The sequence below is a fragment of the Megalobrama amblycephala genome, linkage group LG7, assembly GCF_018812025.1.
Source record: "Megalobrama amblycephala isolate DHTTF-2021 linkage group LG7, ASM1881202v1, whole genome shotgun sequence".
NCBI lineage: Eukaryota > Metazoa > Chordata > Actinopteri > Cypriniformes > Xenocyprididae > Megalobrama > Megalobrama amblycephala.
This window is the reverse complement of record NC_063050.1, coordinates 52159198-52179362: the sequence shown is the minus strand read 5'-3', so window position 1 is coordinate 52179362 and position 20165 is coordinate 52159198. Positions and strand designations below refer to the sequence as shown.

The window sequence follows — 20165 nt, the reverse complement described above, 5'->3', positions numbered from 1 at the left end:
CCGAATGTGCAGTGTTTACTAGGCTAGTCGCATCCAAAGCAGTATCTAAGGCCCTTTCATTCTCACTATCCTCAATTAAAGTTTGGATGCGTGTCTCTAATTCTGAGATTCTCTCTGTCAGCCTGACAATATCCCTGCATTTATCACATGTGTAAGGCTCACTGCTGACAGAAAGAGCTAAGCTGTACATGTTGCATTTAATACACATGATAATCGTCGGACATGACTGACCGTGTGTTTGATGAACGCCGTCCGAAAAACTGCAACGCACACGGGACTCGCTGGCTGGATGTCTCGGTCGCTTGCCGGTGCCTGGGGCAAGGGTGATGTGCGGGACGCTGTACCTCGCGGTGGATCGATGAATGCCGGGCAGCAACGTCTCCACAGCTTCCCGATCTGGCGAGGACAGATCAGAATAACATACATCTGATAAATCCGCCATTAAATCGACAAGGAAGGTTGGTTTAGAGGAAAAAAGAAAGTAGACGGTAGCTAGCAGGCTATGGCTAACACTAGGTGATTACGCTGGTGGATTGCTAGTAATAAATCGTTCCATTTAGTAATACTATGCAATAGGTTAAGTAATCTAGTGAAAAATAAGAAAGTTATATTATGTGAATAGGAATAAAGAGAAGGATTTAGGATAAACTCCACGAAGCTCCGAGCGTAGGTCAGACAGCAGGCAGGCAGCAGCGTTGAACCGGAAGCTCCGGTCCACATGTACAATGTGCATTGTACATGTGGACTTTTTACACGGTCCCGCCATTTGTCCTATTTCCATTTAGCAAAACTCATTTTTTTTTTTTTTATTAACAACTACACCCACCCCACTCCTAAACCTACCCTTAGTGATTTATATTGCATATACACTTTATGAGCACATGCATTCCCTGGGATCGAACCCACGATCGCATGATCACATGATTGCATATATTGTTGCATCTTGCAATGCTCTGCCAATTGAGAAATGCAAAACCTGAAATGTGACGCAGATAAAAGGGAACAATGCATTAAAATGAAAGTGTCCTCAGATATTAGTTGTATAGTACAACACTTTGGGTCAATTATGAGTTTATAAATAAAGAAAAGAAAAAAGAACATATTCCTTAATACAAATGTTGAAAACAGTCATGCATATTTTTTTTTTTTTCCTCCAGCATTATAACATTATAAGTGTCTTTAATGTTACTTAACATCAATTTAATAAACTTCAGGGGCCGTATGCAAAAAACATTTTATCTTACTACTAAGAGTTCTCCTAAATAGCAGTAAAAGTTCTTAGAGTTTTCTCTTAAAACCTATTCACAAAGCTGCTGAGACAAACTTTTACTAAGGAATAGAGAGACGTCTTAAGCTAAGAGTAAGGGCGGGGTTGACCTCGTTGCTATGGAGTAAACACACAGTGATTGGCTGATGGGGGAGGAGTCAGTGATTTAATCATAGAAATATGTTTCCATATTAAAAGGTTTTAAAATACAAATGTTGCCCTATTCAAATAAATATTTTTTTTAATAAAGCTAAGTGTCACTAATTAAACTAGTATATACAGTTAATTGTCCATCTCTTGGATGTCTACATCTCAAGAAAATGCAGATTTCAAGTGACAAATTATGTTTTATAAACAAAGTGTCACAGTACCCTTGTTTCCCTGGACTTCATATCCCATAATCCTCCTGTTTCCACACCTGCACTCACTTCCCTCGTCAGCTCCTCATCAGCACTCATCACCTGCACCTGGACTCTATTGTCAGCACTCCCCATATATTGCACTCACTCCCTTCACTCCTCGTCCGTTCTCTGTTGCGTTAACGTTGTATGTTGGTGTTCCTGCCTTGTTGAAGTAAAGATCTATATGTATTGTGGAAATCCGTATCTGCCTCATCTCTCTACACCAGCACACGTAACAGAAGAACGGACCTAAAACTACCGGATTTTCCACAGAAAAAAAAAAAAGATGGAAGCTTCCTTCTTCTCCCGGGCTCCAACTTCTCCCATGCCTCTCTCATCCTGGACAGCTGGTGAGCGGCTCATTGGACTCTTACAGGTGGGTCGTTCGCTGGAGAGGTATGTGGAGGAGTTCGCTAAACTTGCTTTTTTGTCTGACTGGCCTGAAGCACGTTTGATCGCCCTGTTTCTGGATTGTCTGGACGACAACACTGTCCGTTTAAACGAACCTGATTTTCGTCTCTCCTTAAGCGAAACTATCAATTTAATTTTGTTTTTGAATGAGTCCAAATTTTTCGTGGAACAGGTTCAGGATGTGTGTTTGTCTCCAGGCCATCCAGAAACACGGTTGGCCGGGCCAGTCAGTCAGCCTCCGTCCTCCTCCGCATACCCCTCCAGCGAAGGTTCCCCCTGTGTCCTGCCGGGACACTCCGCTCTCCGCTGGGTCCGGTAAACCTAAGAGGAGGAAGAGGAAGAAGGGCGAGCGCTCTCCAGTCTCCTGCGAGCCAGTCTCTTCAGTCTCCTGCGAGCCAGTCTCTTCAGTCTCCTGCGAGCCAGTCTCTCCAGTCTCCTGCGAGCCAGTCTCTCCAGTCTCCTGCGAGCCAGTCTCTCCAGTCTCCTGCGGGCCAGTCTCCTGCGGGCCAGTCTCCAGAGCCCGCTCCAGTATCTCCAGAGCCCGCTCCAGTATCTCCAGAGCCCGCTCCAGTATCTCCAGAGCCCGCTCCAGTATCTCCAGAGCCCGCTCCAGTATCTCCAGAGCCCGCTCCAGCCCTTTCCGAGCCTGCAGCTCCAACCCTGTGCGAGCCACCAAGTGAGGTGGCCTGGCTTATAGACTTTTGGACCGAGCCAAGTTCTCCAGTCTCCGCCGAGCCAAGTTCTCCAGTCTCCGCCGAGCCAAGTTCTCCAGTCTCCGCCGAGCCAAGTTCTCCAGTCTCCGCCGCCGAGCCCTCTGCTCCAGCCGCCGCCGCCTACGAGCCCTCTGCTCCAGCCGCCGCCTACGAGCCCTCTGCTCCAGCCGCCGCCTACGAGCCCTCTGCTCCAGCCGCCGCCTACGAGCCCTCTGCTCCAGCCGCCGCCTACGAGCCCTCTGCTCCAGCCGCCGCCTACGAGCCCTCTGCTCCAGCCGCCGCCTACGAGCCCTCTGCTCCAGCCGCCGCCTACGAGCCCTCTGCTCCAGCCGCCGCCTACGAGCCCTCTGCTCCAGCCGCCGCCTACGAGCCCTCTGCTCCAGCCGCCGCCTACGAGCCCTCTGCTCCAGCCGCCGCCTACGAGCCCTCTGCTCCAGCCGCCGCCTACGAGCCCTCTGCTCCAGCCGCCGCCGCCGAGCCTGCCGCTCCAGCCGCCGCCGCCGCCGAGCCTGCCGCTCCAGCCGCCGCCGCCGAGCCTGCCGCTCCAGCCGCCGCCGCCGAGCCTGCCGCTCCAGCAGCCGCCGCCGAGCCAGCCGCTCCTAGTATGGTCTCTGTGATTGAACTCTCCAGCCCAAAGACTGTTTTCCCTCCCTGCCTCCCTCTCCCGCCTCCTCCAAGTCATGTCTATACTGCACCTCCACCTCAAGCCCCCTCGCCCAGATCTCCACCTCGGACCTCTGGGCGATTACCTTCACCCCGGCTCCAACCTCCCTCTGCTCCACCGTTGCCCATCAGTCCACCAGCTTCACCAGTATCCATCCTGCCTCCACTCACACCTTATTCACTCGTCAGCCTGCCCTCCCCTCTGGACTACACTCCTCCGTCTCCGCTCCGTCACTCCGTCCCTCGGATTCAGTTGGCCTCCTCACTCCCCCCGGTGTTCGTTTTGTTGGCTGTCCTCCTGCTTCCACTGCGGCCTTCTGGAGCCCCGGCTGCGCTTCGGTCGGCGGAGCCTTCGGTTCCGCCATCACCCGCCAGTCCTTCAGCGACGCCTGGGCTCAACGCCTCGAAGGCTTCGGCTCCTGACCCGCCATGGCTGCCCGCTGCACCTGACCCGCCATGGCTGCCTTCAGCCCCTGACCCGCCATGGCTTTTGAACCTGCCCTGGAGACCTCCACTCCAGTTTGCTCCTCCCCCTGCACCAGCTTGAGGTCTCCAGGGCGCCCGCCCCCCTCCCGGTTGTTTCATCTACGGCGCGAGGACGCGCCTACCGGGGGGGGTAATGTCACAGTACCCTTGTTTCCCTGGACTTCATATCCCATAATCCTCCTGTTTCCACACCTGCACTCACTTCCCTCGTCAGCTCCTCATCAGCACTCATCACCTGCACCTGGACTCTATTGTCAGCACTCCCCATATATTGCACTCACTCCCTTCACTCCTCGTCCGTTCTCTGTTGTGTTAACGTTGTATGTTGGTGTTCCTGCCTTGTTGAAGTAAAGATCTATATGTATTGTGGAAATCCGTATCTGCCTCATCTCTCTACACCAGCACACGTAACACAAAGTTTGGGAGAAACACATTGAAACGGTCTTTCTAATCAGCTCGAGAGGAGGAATATATACACAGACGAGAACTTTGGGTTTGGGCTAAATTCCAAGCTCGGAGCCCTCGATCCCCTTGGACAGCACACCAAATACACTTATTATATATTTTTTTACTCTATTCAATCATTTGTAAGTATGAACTCATGAATACCACTGCCATAGGTAATCAGACAATATTTATTTATTTGTTAAAGATTTTTTTTTTTTGGCGTCTCATCGTAGATTCAAATCTATAAATCAAAATGTATTTATGAACAAAAGGTTCAGCACCCAAGGCTATATTGCTATTGCCTCAACGGTGTTCAGTGTCTTTGGGTGGATTAGAACTGTTTGTGATTTGGTCTTAGTGAGTTAGGAGTCCTCTTGACTACTCCTAATGTTTCGCAGATTTAGGAGCTAGTTTTAGCGCTAAAATGGTTTGTGAAATACTCCTAGAGCAAAAATTTAGGAGTCTTAAAATTAGGACTGACACGCCCATTATTTTTAAGAGTTTCTCCTAAATCAGCAAGTTATGAGCTACTTTTAGCCTTAAGATGTTTTGTGAATACAGCCCCAGATATCTTCTTTTTTTTTTCATCCTTGATGAAAAAAGTTTTATTTTTTCTTTTATTGACCCCAAACTTTTGAACTTTTGCCATTCAGATTACTCTGCTATGCATTCTTAAAAACACATGCTAGCTTCTGTTTATTCATTTCCTTTTCTTTTCCTTTTCCTTTTCTGTTCCTTTTCTTTTGTAAAAATCACATAATTATTTCCTCATGAGTGTATTATAATTATATTTGCAGTAGACTTTCCACTATGATTAATCAATTAATAAAAACAGAGAATAAAAATAACATGAGGTAATCCTCACAGAAAAAAAATAAATAAATAAATAATATATATATATATATATATATATATATATATATATATATATATATATGTTCATGCTGCTTTTTTCCTCCATATAATGAAAGCAGATGGGAAATGGGGCAGGCAAGAACACCAGCATGAAATTAGTTTATGTAACTCATATATTCCAAGTCATTTAAAGACCAATTTAAGTTTGTTGCTCACTGAAAATCTTGACAGTTGTGGTCACCAATTCACCTTCATTATATGAAAAAACAAAAAAGTAACCTGAATCTTTGAAACTTTTAGGACATTTGGGACCAAAATAATTCAAAGAGTGTGAGAAATTACAGTGTATTCTTGGCTATTGGCCTGGAAGGCAGATGAAAGCCGTGTTTATTTTGACCGAGCAAACACTGAACGGATATGAGGCGCATATGTTTTAATTACTCCAAACAGAGAGAGAAAGAGAAAGAGTCATCTGGCTTGCATTTTCTGATTGCAAAGAACCAACACATAAAAATAACTACAAAGACACATTCATCAGAACACAAATGAGGAGTTATTTTTGCATATCATGTTTTCAAAGCTTTATTTGGCCTGAGATTCAGAAAATATCAGACTGACTTATTTAATCAACTTCTTTAAACGACGGTGTAAAAACAGCCAAAAATAACCATTTCAATTTGATGATGTGTACGTGCACTACCTGCAATACTTGTACTATTTATCTTAAAGGAATAGTGCACGTTCTTTCACCATAATGTTATTCCAAACACGTATGTTTCTTTTTTGTTTTGTTTTCTGTGAAACAATTAAAGCATCAGGACAAAAAGCATCACATAGTCCACATGACTTGTCATACAATATCTTTGCGTGACAAAGATAATAGTCACTTGGCATCATGCGATTTTAGAGATGCGGTTGAAGAAAGAAAGAACAACATGAGGGCGAGTACGTAATGACAATCATTTTTGGGTGAACTATTTCTTTAACCAAACTTTAAGCATGAGGAAGTGATTGAATTCTCCACATTGATGGGTTTCAGTTAACATGATGGCTTGTTTTGGGTATTTCACGGTATGAGAGAGGTCAGACGAGTGGTCCCTAAACTGACAGCAAATAGATGGATCAGATAACCAAACTCCCTCGAGTGAATGTTCAAAAGATGTTTAGTCCCATGAGTGGCTCTTTAAGGTGAAACATGATGATTTTACTCATATGGTGATGATGCATAATATGTGCAACTGACATGGAAGTGATGTGTTGGCATTTGCAAAGGAATACCCCAAAAAATTGAAATTCTGTTACACATGTCATTCCAAACCCATAAGCCAGTTTGCTGAAGTTTGTTTTGCTATCTTAGTGAGGACATTCCATAGGCGTTATGGTTTTTATACTGTACAAACTGTACATTCTATCACCCTAAACTACCCCTACCCCTAAACCTAAACCTACCCATCACAGAAAACATTCTGCATTTTTACATGTTTAATAAAACATTGTTTAGTATGTTTTAAAAGCTATTTTAAATATGAGGACTCATGAATTGTCCTCATATTTCATGTCATAATACCAGTGTAATAAACATGTCATTATACAAATTTGTGTCCTCATAAATCACAAAAACTCGCGCACACACACAAAGGTGTTTAGCAGAATGTTTACGGTACACTACTCCATAAAATAAAAGCAGATGGGAACGGATGCCATCAAGCCCCAAAAATTATACACTACCGGTCAAAAGCTTGTAATAATTAAGACTGTTTTCTACTCACCGAGGCTGCATTTATTTGGTCAAAAATACAGTAAAAACAGTACTATTCAGAAATATTATTACAATTTAAAACAGGGCTCGTCAACTGGCAGCCCACGGGCCAAATGCGGCCCGCCAATCATATTCATCTGGCCCGCGGCACCTTAAAGGAACTGCGTTTATTCCCGGTCACCATTATTAAACAGCATCGTGACATCCAGTGAGCGCGCGTTTCAATTCGACACACACTTCTTGTTAAATCCCTCGATGATTAAACTATTTTTAATTCGGATGAAACAGCCGCAACATTCTCAACAAGACTGATGAGGAAAACAGGAGAAACGTGCCATGAATGAAGATAAGACTTTTAAATCCCAGAATCACCACACTAACACAAAAACTTTTACCATGAATATGTAGTAAATTACCATGGTTTGTGGAAACGTGGAATATTTATATTGAATACTATATGTTATAGCCATATTGCAATATATTTATTAGGTGGGTAGGGGAATATATAATTCATTTCTTTGTGAAGGTGTGTATAGTTTGTACCTGTGTATATATATATATATATATATATATTATATTATACAACAGTTCTGTCTGGTTCTCGAATCTGATTGGCTGATAGCCATGCGATATTTTAGTGATAACAGCACTCCTACTGCCTTTTCACCGTTTGTATCACTCCGCTTGAAGTGACCGTCATGGCGGCCGATCAAATCAACCATAATTTTTACAAATACTACTTCTTGTACCACGAACTGTAGTTTTAATAGTTTTTTAGGTGAGAATGTTGTTGTTTAGACCTGAAATATGTGACTCATATTTAATAACAGCGCCTATTTTACAATTTGTTTTGACGTTTTCGGAGATGCAAGCTCGAGTGCGTCAGCGGCCGTTCAGTGCTTCTGTAACCGCCGAGAACAGCTTAATCTCGGCCAATGCCTCGGGGATTTGCCGCTGGCTCTTATAGTGGTTAAACACGAGACATAATTCAATTTGAGTACATAGAACGGGCAATCTTTGGTCTTATTAATCTATTATTTGTTCCAGAGCAAGTCGAATTGTGCTATATTAAATTTGATAATAATAAACGTTACGTTACATCCTTATATAGCATATTGGCTACAACTAGACGGGACATATCAGACTCTTCTCCGCTCTTCAAATATGTAAAACATTAAACTTTATAAACATATGGTTTTTTGAGTAAAGAAAACGCTTTACAATTTTTTTTTTCCAAACATCAGATCTTTATTTACCTTTGCATTGCACAGAGGAGATGTCCAAACTACGTGCGCACTTCATTCAGGAGGTGAGGCAGATTATTGAGGCTTGATTGACAGTTTGAGGATCCAATGGAGTTAGGAGGTTTTGTCACACGCTCTTTAAATTCCTTTTCATTCGTTAAATATTTGTAAAAACCCACATACAAGCGTAAATGGTGACCTATTTTTTTTTAATAACTAGTGCTTAATGTTTGACTGAACTGTACAATTGTGCTTATTTGTTGTTCTAAATATTATTGTTAATAAATATGATTTTATATAAATATGTCCATTAAGTAATATGGATTGAGTGAACATTACATTAATACGCCATTAGATGGCGGCAACACTTTACAGGAGAATGAGTCAGTGAAGCACACGAGACTTTTAAATTGAAAGGAACTTTTGCAAAAGGAAGTTGTTTTAGGGCTGTGGTGTAATGGGTGTAAAAAAGGACAAATACAAAGATCGCTTTCCTCAGCGGACATTCAAACGGACTTGTATAAAGGATATAATATTATGGACATCGACTTGAAGAATGAATGTAATGCAATATGCCAGACACAGGTAATAGCCTACTCTCTCTCTCTCTCTCTCTCTCTCTCTCTCTCTCTCTCTCTCTCTAATACTGTACAAAATTCAATGTGTTTCAATGAAGCGACTCAACGTTCCTTCGTTACTAGTTCTAAAGTGACGTATTAGAGTTAGTAACGGAGGCTTGGTCCAACTGTCAAATTGAGATTTGAATCCGTGGCGGAAGGAAGTAGTGCTGAACAAAAGACGGTTTTAAAGACACTCCGTTGTTGTTCTTATTTATTTACACACTCGTGCCGTCGAACTGTTGTATAAACGCAATATCACACTCGTAGCCGTGCGATATGGCTGTATATCAGCACGCTGTGATTACCTACGGCACTCGGCCTGCGGCCTCGTGCCTACGGACGAATCACAGCGTGTTGATATACAGCCATATCGCACGGCTACTCGTGTGATATTGCTCATATATATATATATGTATGTCTATAAAAATATATAGGGGGTATATATAGAGAGAGAGATACTGACACTGTACACTAGTTGTTCTCTCCCCTACTGTACACTACTTGTTGGCTTGTTCTTGTACTGTATTGCTGTTTTTTTATTTATTTGTAACACTGGGGTAATGTGGACAGGTAAGTATGTCATGTGACATACATTGCGCACACATATGTATAGACCTCTTTAGAGCAGACGTCACAATTACGTCACTTGCACGCGCATAGTGGTTGCAGAAAAATAGCGATAGCAATTGGAGGAAAATGTGCAAAATCCACAGAATAAGAGAAAAACGTTTTGTTGTGCCTCTGGATGTTGGAATCGGAATGCAAAAAAATATAGTCTTCATTTTTAAAGAAAACCATCGTTGAAAACGTCCTTTGAAGCTAAACGGAGACATTTCACAGACTGCACTGATGACACCTGCAAGGATTAGTCTACTATTAAAGCAGGAATTTGATGTAAACAGTAAGTCTACATATTATTACAATATTCACATATGCAGTCAGGGACAAATCTAGCAGTTACAGCATGGAATAATATTTAAACCTATAACATTTTACACAGATAACTTTTAAACATAGGCTAGTCTATAAAATTTTTATTTCACAATTCTGACTTTTTTCTTGCATTTGCGTGTTTATGACTCCCAGTTCGGCCATTATAAGTCGCAATTGTGAGTTTATTTCACAATTCTGAGGGGAAAAAAGTCAGAATTGCGGGATAAATTGCAATTCAGAAAACGAGTATAACGAGTTACAGGATAACGAGCATATCTCACAATTCTGTTTTTCTTTGTAAGAAATGTGAGATATAAACTCAGGTTTGCGAGAAATAAAAGTCAGAATTGTGAGATATAAACTCGAAATTAACTTTTTTTTATTCTTTTATTTCGTGGCTTCCATAGACTGCTACTGCTCAACTGTCATTTTCTGCAACCAGGTAGGCTCCGCCCATAAAAAACGTCATCGCTTTTGCAAACACCAAATTGGTCTATTGGACAACTGTATTAGACACACTAGGTTAAGGGCGAAAACTGTTTTGTTTTGTGTGTTAGTTTATAGTCAGGTCGTCAGGAAAATCTCTTTATGTTAGACAGATTAGATGCTTATTCATTAGCTAAAAGGGGGTTTGTTTTTGCTTGTATTTATTTCTTTGATTTGGTGACGCCCACGTCCCATTTCCCCTTTTGTTGTGTTTTGGACTATTCCCCAAACAGACATGGGGTATTGTAAATAATTTTCTTCATCTTCCATTTTTCCTCCCTTTACTTTTTTCTTACATCTTGGCCTTTGCAACAATAAACATTTGCATTGCAACATTGGCACGCATCCTGCTGTTTGTCTCAGGCGATGCCTACATTAATCTGAGACATATGAAAACATTTTCATTTTAAAATGCTCCCCATCCACACTTGCATTTTTTTTAAAGCGTTTTCCAAAAGTTGCTCATCCACACTGAAACATCTGAATTTTTTTTTAAATCCTTGTACTGCGCATGCATAAAACATACTAAAAACTCACAAGATTATGCAGAGAGAGCAGATATAATAAAGTTATCACACTGTTTCTTCTGGCACAATCATTTTAATAGCACATGATCCCATCACTCACTGTTGCGTCCAGGTAGCGCTCAAAATCGGGTTTAAAACGCAACTGTCATCATGTTTTGTCCGCACAGGACAGCGAATGTGAGTAAATTCTGTCATTTCTGCAGGAATGTAATATGAAGATTCTATAAAGCAGCATTTATCTTAAGCAACCACTGTTAAGGTAAAAATGCAGACTCGGTATAATATATATTATATTATATCGGCTATAGATATGGCAAAGTCCCTTTAAGACAAGTCATTTCACTCAGTGGCCATCTTTGAAACGTATCTTGTGCATGCAAGTGCAGCTCCTATCTCTTTGAATGGGGAAACATCAAATTCTCCAAAGCTGTTTGCCAAGCTTTTGGTTAAATTTCATATTTGAAATCACCAATGAAATGTGACAACAACTGTCTCATAAATTTTGTTTCTAAATGCTCGAATCATGACAAAAAAAACTGTATTTTTTCAGGCAGATCAAGCTAATGCGCATGGGCAGTTCTAACTGCGCATCTCTACAGGAAGTGCACGTCTGACTGTTTCTATAGGAACCGGAGATGATGCGATGACTTTACTAATCAGTGATTGGCTCTCATTTAGAAGGCGGGACCTATTACGCCATATTGCGCTTTGCACTTTCTCCCATTCAAAACAATACGAGTGACGCATCTTGTGTTATTCTATAGTCTTTGATCTATGGGTACAATATGCATCACATGACTAAACATGCATCATCGTTTTCAAAAACTTCCGTTTTCAACATCCACACTACAACGTGAAAACGGCGTTTTCAAATTTATACACTTGGAAGAGCATTTTCAAAAAGCTCAGTTTTTCTTGACAAAAACACCGTCTCAGGCCAAAATGGAGAGAAAAAGATGCATTTTCAAATAAAAACATATTAGTGTGGACATAGCCTAAGGTATGGAGCAATCCACAATAAATAATGTTATACCAATAAAATACTCCTTATAACACTCAAGGGTTATAACATACTGTATATTGTGTCTTTTGCTTGTTCAGTGTGCAGTGGAGTGCACAGGAGTTTGTCACACATATGTGCACAAATACACTGTACAGTATGCATACACAATTGTTGCACAATAGATTAATAGATTAATGAACTGAATCAACGCTGAACTGACTTGAGCTGAATGATGACACTATTGTCTTGTTAGAGCTGCTTTACAACAGAATTTTAATTTGCTATTATTGTGAATCTGCTTACAAACAATCTGTATAAAGCGCTATAGAAGGTGACTTGACTTGCATGCATATTCACTTAATCTTAATATTTTTTTGGAAACTGATTTTTTTTTCAGGATTCTTTGATGAATATGATGAATAGAAATGTATATATATATATATATATATATATATATATATATATATATATATATATATATATATATATATATTACAAAAAAACACCATTTATTTGAAATAATCATTTTGTGTCATTGTAAATGTGTTTACTGTCACTATTGATCAATTTAGTTAAACTTTTGAATGGCAGTGTATCACAGTTACCCCATTAATATGAAGCAGCACAACTGTTTTGAACAAACTCAGAAATGTTTCTTGAGCAGCAAGTCAGCATATTACAATGAATTCTGAAGAATCGTGTGACACTGAAGACTGGAGTAATGATGAATCTGCTAAATGACTACTTACTGACATTGATTGACACCACAAACTGATTGATTGACACCACATTTTACATTAGCCAGAGGAGTTGCAGTGCAAGCACTTGCACAAATATACTGCTAAAACCAAATATGCGATACTTCATAATTATTCCAAAACAACAGAAGAACAACAACACGCCTACTACAATTTACCCTTCTGGCATGTCCTGAGGGTAGACATGTAAAATGCCATTTCGGTTCCAGTGAAATCGGTCTACAGAGCAAATGAAATGATGAATGAATGAATTAATGAACCTCTTCAAACAGGAGCTTCCAGTTAGTGAGTTCAGAGAATTCCCAGAGGATATAACATGACAAGGAGAACTAATTCACCGCTGTCTCACACAGGATCTGACAAATAAGGGCTTGGAACAGCATACTAACATAATATTTGAAATTGGATTGATATTGTATGAATATTAATCATATGATGTCAAATTTCTGTATCCCACAATGCAACATGTTCAGTTTAAACTAAAAACACTACAAATATACTTCTGAAATGCTAATTGGATGCCGCATGCTGAATTAAACATAAAATGATGAGGTCATGACAATTTATATTAGCATTATATTGTTTAAAATCTTTGTACGCTGTTTCTGTGTTGCTGTTTTTGAATCATATACACTTGGTGAGAATAAGAGAAATCTTTCAAAAACAACCTCAACATAAACAAATGATAGTATATACTGTGCAGTATGCAGTAAGCTGGTATTCCAGCACAAGCACAAACATAGTCAGAGAAACTTCATCAAAAATCCTGGATGGCACATTCTCAGAAAAAAAAAAAAAAAAGAGCTTTGAGAGAAAAAAAAAAAAGTATTGCAAAAACAAAAATGCAGCTCTTTCAGGTAGGATTCATCAGAGTAGTTGCAGATGGCATCGGAATGGATGGTACAACAGCAGAGAAGTGACATCTTACTGCTGAATCATGGGAAATGTCATAGTGGTTGCCTATAGCATTTTGCTTTAATAAATCTGCCTATAGCTTTTGGACAGAATTGGCTAATTTCCAGCTCATATAATCGTTCGAAAGTGCTCAATTTGTTGGATATGAAGCAATAAGCTGTTATAGTCATTTTGCCAAGGGTTCAAAGGATGTTATTAGTTAGGACGTCAACCAGTGTTGTTATAGTTCATTACGCAGACCTCAAGCTGTTTCTGATTGCCAAGCAATATGGACTAATTCAAGTGAAGTGCGTCATAGGCAATGGTATTATTTTTATATACAATTATAGTATTGTTTCATATTTTGAATTAGCTTTTATTTTTGGATTTTGAGTTTTCATTTTAAGTTTTAGTAATTTTGTTAAGTGCATTCGTTATTTTAATAGTTTAAATGTATTAATTTTTACTATTTTTATGTCATTTTATTTTATTTTATTTCAGCTTTATTTCAGTTACCAATTATTATTATTATTATTATTATTATTATTAATAATAATAATAATAATAATATATTATTATTATTATTATTATTTTTTTTTTTTTTATTTTTTTTTTATATATATATTTAGTTTTAGTTACATTACTGGTCACAGGTTTGTGTATTTCTGAAATGTTATAAATGCCGTCAAACGTGGCTTACTCAAACACATTTTAAGGCCACAGCAATCAGTTTTACAAATATGATTTGGATGTAATTGAATAGAAACTTTACAGCATACAGTTTTGAAAAGAATCACTGGGTTATAATTGCCTTGATTACTAAACAGACTTAAGACAGACTAAGTCTTACTAAACAGACATCTATTAGTTTATTTCAGAGCATTCATGTTACGGTTTTAAAATTAGACCAAATGAAACATTCAGGTCTTCCTTTTAGGACACCTATTTTCGGGATAACAGAAAATGTAAAAGAAAGTTTAGACTAACTGAATAAGGTACATTTGAAGCCATTGTAAAATGACTGATGCTAGGGCTGCACGATTAATCGCATGCTATTCTCACGCGCATTTCGTCAGTAAAGCCGGTTCCCTGATTACCGCTAAATCGCCATCACCTGCTTTCAAATGAAGCGGCATTTAATAGACAGAGCCGTAGGTCACTGAAAAGCCACGCAATATCGCGTTCATATCGCAGATGAATCGCCTGCGATAATGAACGCGATATTGCGTGGCTTGTCCGTGAACTACGGCTCCGTCTATTAAAAGGCGCTCCGTTTAAAAACAGGTGATGGCGATTTAGCGGTAATCAGGGAACCGGCTTTACTGACAAAATGCGCGTGAGAATAGCATGCGATTAATCGTGCAGCCCTAACTGATGCTATGCACACCTGTGATCATACATAAGATGATTAGATTAACATTACTTACCAACCATAAAACAGCAGAAACTATGCTTTCAGTTGTTTCTAACAACAGCCATAAGTTCAGGACACGTACTGCTCTGGAAAACAAACATGGGGTCATTTTAAAATAGCATGAAGCAGTTCCTTCCACTATAGTATAATAATTAAGAGCTCCTGCACAGACCATATTGACTTGCAGCAGAGGTCAGAGGTCAGAGGTGAGTGTTGTTGAATGTATAGCTACTGTGAATTGTTCTATTGTTGTTGACTAAAAAAAAAACAACTAAAGGAAACACTCCCAACAACTACTGCCAAAACCGCCTGTACTGAAATCTGCTGTGAACTTTATAAACTATAATAACTGGCTTCCGGCAACAGCTGAACGTGAGCCTAGTTCCGGCGGAAGAGTGACCTCTGCACCGACACATGACATATGACATATGGAAGCACAGAAAATAGAGCAAAAGCTTTCACTACTCCTACATGCTACGTCATGCTTTGGGTCAGATGTCACTCTTCCGAGTTCATACTGTCATGCTTGATATAACATTTTCTGGAGTCTTGGTGGGAAAATGAAATGAAAACAAAAAATATGAACACTTAATTTGGTGCATTTTTATTAGTTTTAAATGCAAAAATTCTATTTTTTTTTAACATTCATAAGTTAAAACCTGGTTAATTATAAGTTATTATAACTACCTTGTTATTATTATTATTATTATTATTATTTATCTAATCTAAATCTAATCTAATCTTTTTCTTTTTTTTTTTCTTTTTGTTATAATCAAAGTCACTGAAGCACATGGGTTTATTTTGTTTCTAATCAAATAACGACACACACATACATATCCAGTCGCGCCTCCTGCCTTTTATTTGTCACATTTGGAGAAATATGTATGTACTAGGGTTCAAATCTGGACTCTGACCAAGGCCAAAACATAAGCCTAATAGACTTGTTCTCAAGCCACTTCTCGATTGTCTTTGTAATTTGGGCAGGAGCATTGCCTTGACGGAAAATAACAATAGATCATTCCTTTTCAGATAACAACTTTTCAGTTGTGGAAAGCAAGCCATTCTGCAATATTCCCCTGTACTCCAAAGCATTAAATGACTTTCCACAGTGAAGTAGCTCACCAATACCATCAGCTAAAAAGGCTCCAGACACAATGACACCTCTTCCTCCATGCTTCACTGTGGTAGAGATGCATTTATTATTGCTTTTCACACCAGATTTTCAAAGACACTGCTCTGGGAACATCACCATGCAACTTTTTCATTGTGATTCTTCACTCCACACACAACAACTTCCCATATTCTGACAAAAACTTAATTCTGTCTTTGACATTTTTCTGAGACAGCAATGGCTTTAAGTAGTGCATTTGCTAATTTCCTGACCAATAATGTGTGGTTAAGACAATTAAAAGCTTAGTGCTTAGCCATTGGGGTGCCCAGGAGTGCAGTTGCAAAGTTACTAGAATGTAGTTAGTAGTATGACTAAAGCGGACTACCGGAATAAAGCCTAAGTCTAGAAGTTAAAGTTTTGTTCATTAATATGCATACATGCACACTTGAATGAATAAACAGACAATTTGGAGCATCTTATCTTATCAGCAGATTTCAGAATTGTGTAGGCAGGTTTCCTTGGCCAGATGGATGTTCAAAAAGATCTAAAATTGTACTGGGACTTATACTCACCCAGACATGACGGATTGAAAATTTATGAGGCTCTTGGTAATTAGTGGAAGAACAGGGGATACTGGAGTTTCTGACACAGACTTATGGTCCCAGATCGCCCGGAGTACTTTTTGAATATTATACACATTGTACATCCAAAATTAGACACCACAGACTTCATGAAGACTTCTGTGAAGACAACTATGTTGTATAAAACAGGAAGAAAACAGGTTAAAGGGTAATGGTTGCTTCATTTGGCATCGGTTGAATGCTAATGGATTGACTGGGGATTACAATTTAGCTCTCAGCTGTGCACCTCACGCACACACTTTTACTCATAAGTAGCAAATGTACCATTTATGTACCATAAGTACCAAAAAGCCATTAAGAGCTCTTTTTGAAAGATTGCTTCAACTGATACACAACATGTGCCAAACCATGGCAGCCAACATTAAATTCTATTTTTAAAGCTCTTCCCATTTTACTTCCAAATGAAGCAAGACATTCACTGAGAAAAAAGAAATGCACAATAAAACATGGTTTAGCCATTGGGTATTTATTGGATTGTTTCAAGTGAAGGTATTGAAAAGTAAAAAAAAAGTTGTTCAGTTTACTTAAAGGTACAGTATGTAAGAATTTTGTCCACTAGAAGTCGCTAGAGGTCTATTCAAAACAAAGGCCAAGTTTGAGAGCGGAATCTTGGGACATGTGGTCTCCACCTCAACGGACGGCGCAAAAGAATCGGGATAGGACTCGGGAAGAAATTGTGTTCATGGATGCGATTATTAACATTATTGTAGTATGAAGCAGAGCAGGACCGAGTGTTGTGGGAGCTGAACGAGGCCGCTGGAGTCATTGCGCAACACACGCCTCACGAGCAGCGGAACTTTTATTATGTCACAGTCGCCGCGGCGCCGTTTCCGCTTTTCCAGTCATGAGTATGAGGTAACGCTAGCCTGACGTGGTCATACTCAATTCTAGTTCGAATATGAGTCTGATACTGCTCCATTGGGCTTTGATTTTGGGGACGTATTTCAACCGATCCAGGAAAGTCCTCAATTGGATAGACCTACAACCAATCAGAGCTACAGAGTAAGTGACGTATGTTGAGCAACGCATAGTTGTCAACAGAACTCTTCTTAGCGACCATCGGGGCCAGCTGATAAATCAAACTTTTGCCGAATCCCGTAGGAAGGACGGCAAAGACATCTTTCCCATCAACAAATGCCTTGATCGCGGTCCTCTGTTCCTTTTTTAAAATTAATGCGCTGTCGATATCTTCTATAACGGACGCGATGGCGGAATCTACACATCTCAGTTCTTCAACAGCCATCATTGTTGTAAACTAATTGACCTTTCGCAAAGACCCGCCCCCCTTAGTTACTGTTGCTTTGTCCGACAGCCGTGGCGCTGTCACGCCACACAGAGTGGAAAATACATCGCGGAGCAAAGAGGAAACTGACAACACGTCGACAGACGAGACATAGCAGGTTACTTATGATATTAAACAAAGTCCCAGCTTTCAAACTGTGTAGTTATTAAAAAAATTCAAACAATAAAAACCGTTTTGTGGCTTTTTAATGGGTTGTGACCATGATCGTGACAGATTGCTGTAGCGCCTCAGCTCAAGAGGCTCGTGAACCGATCATCTCTTCCTACTAGTCCATTTATAGCATCAAATAAACATGAATGAACATGAGAATGAATGTTGTTTCAAACGCGGAAAGACGTCAATATGCACAATTTTTCAAGTTTAACTCCACCGAGGTTAATCTTCTAACTCCTGACTGCTTTGTCGGACAAAATGGCGGATGCGGCGTTCTGATTGGTTAGATCGCTTGTCAATCAAACTCCCCAAGCGCTCTTTGATGACGTGGCTGATTACGTTTCTGGTGATAATCTGTCAATCATCACCCTGACAATGTGATTGGTCCGAACAGTTTCTGTTCGGGCATAATTACTCCTCTATGGATAGAGTCCAGACCGAACTCCCCGACCTCAAAATGTTGTGGGCGGGGCTAAGTTCGGCTGGCATCCAGGCTAAGGTAACGCAGCTCTGTTTATCATATTAGATACATTTGAGAGTGTTGAAAATGATGTTATAACGTTACTCTGTGTGTTCGCTCAGTGGCTGCTGTGAGACACTGCAGTAAGCTCGATCGATTTTAGAATATCATATTTATAAATGCTTGGTGGCTTGTGTTGATAAATGGCAATTAATTTTAAAACATATTGTATGATAGAGAAAATGCTGTATTGTTACTAAAAATAAAGCTGCACCTGATTATGCTATGTTAGCAAATTCACAAAATAGTGTTTTTCTCTGAGGCATGGTAAAGGCATGGTACTCACAAAAAAAAAACAAGAAAATTAGATTTAAACAATAAGACTAAACGTGTTGAGCTACATAACAACAATTATTTTTCTGTCTATAAATATATCAAAACAGTTGTTCCCTTGTCTATTAAAACATGTAATATATTAAAGCGTCTTTGGTGTTTCCATAGTTTTTACAAAATAAAACCGGAAACCGAGGCAGACCGAGGGTTAACACGGGTATGACACAACTGACAAGCGGCGACTCACACGTCCCGGAGCCTTGTTTAAAATTGCAATTTTCTCACGATTTACAAATAGTTGGAAACATTTGGGATATTGTAAGTACTCGAGTGAACAAAATATATAACACTGGCCTAGTGGTTTTTGGATATTTTACTGCAAAAAATATTACATATTGCACCTTTAATTGTGCAAACTCACAAGTTTGAATTGAATTAAGTAAGTTTAACTTAATTGTATCAAGTTGTTCTTTACTTGTTTTGAGTCACATTTACTTACTAGTCATTTAAGTTTTGTCAACTTAATTCTATCTGTGATCTGAGGAAGTGTACTCCCAGAGTGCATTGCGGCATAAATAAAGTAATTGATTTGTTTTACTATTTTTGGCTTTATTTTACAATTTTACAATTTTATTATTATCCCAACAATGACAGCAAATAAAATAGTAATGGTCATATTATAAAAAAAAAAAAAAAAAAAAAAAAAAAAAAAAACTGTTGCCATTGTTGTGTTTTTCATGCTGAATGTTGATGTCTGTGACTTGAGCAAGGTTGAGTAATCAATCCCCTTAAAAATTTGATGTTTCACAATAGTATGGTGTTTGTGATACATATTTTAGCGATATGATCTAATAAACCAAAATTCTACATGAAGTCTAGATTAGTTACTGATTTAGTGAAAAATTGTCACTTTTTAAAAGCAATCTATTTGATGTGTCTCTTCCATTGAAACACAGGTGTTCGACGCATGCACAGTTTTGAGCAATTTCTCTCCATGAGTTACAATCCATGTAAACATGTTTGTTTTCTTTCATGCTAGAGTTGTACAAATGAGGGTACTTTCTAACCTCTTGGCACAATCTCTCCTCTAAGTAGGCCTCAATTGTTGCATGTAGCTTGCATTCCAGTCTGTTCTGTTTATGCAGTTTTTCTTTCACTACCTTATGAATCGACGCACTCAGGGCATTTTTGCCACCTTGTGGATAACCTAATTACTGAAAGAAAAAAAAATGCTTAAGTGCGACCTTGTGTGTACAAGTACGCGCGGTTACAAAAATCTGGCG

At 39.5% G+C, this 20165-nt stretch overlaps 1 long non-coding RNA gene across 1 annotated transcript in view; it reads right to left on the bottom strand.

Moving 5' to 3' along the window:
• Positions 1 to 338: 338 nt before the first annotated feature.
• LOC125272864 overlaps positions 339 to 20165 on the bottom strand; it is a 79669-nt gene continuing 59842 nt past the window's right edge. Inside the window, exons 3-4 of the long non-coding RNA XR_007185937.1 lie at positions 14895 to 14967; positions 339 to 396 (exon numbers count right to left, since the gene is read on the bottom strand). This is a non-coding gene — a long non-coding RNA (uncharacterized LOC125272864). The remainder of the gene's footprint in view (positions 397 to 14894; positions 14968 to 20165) is intronic.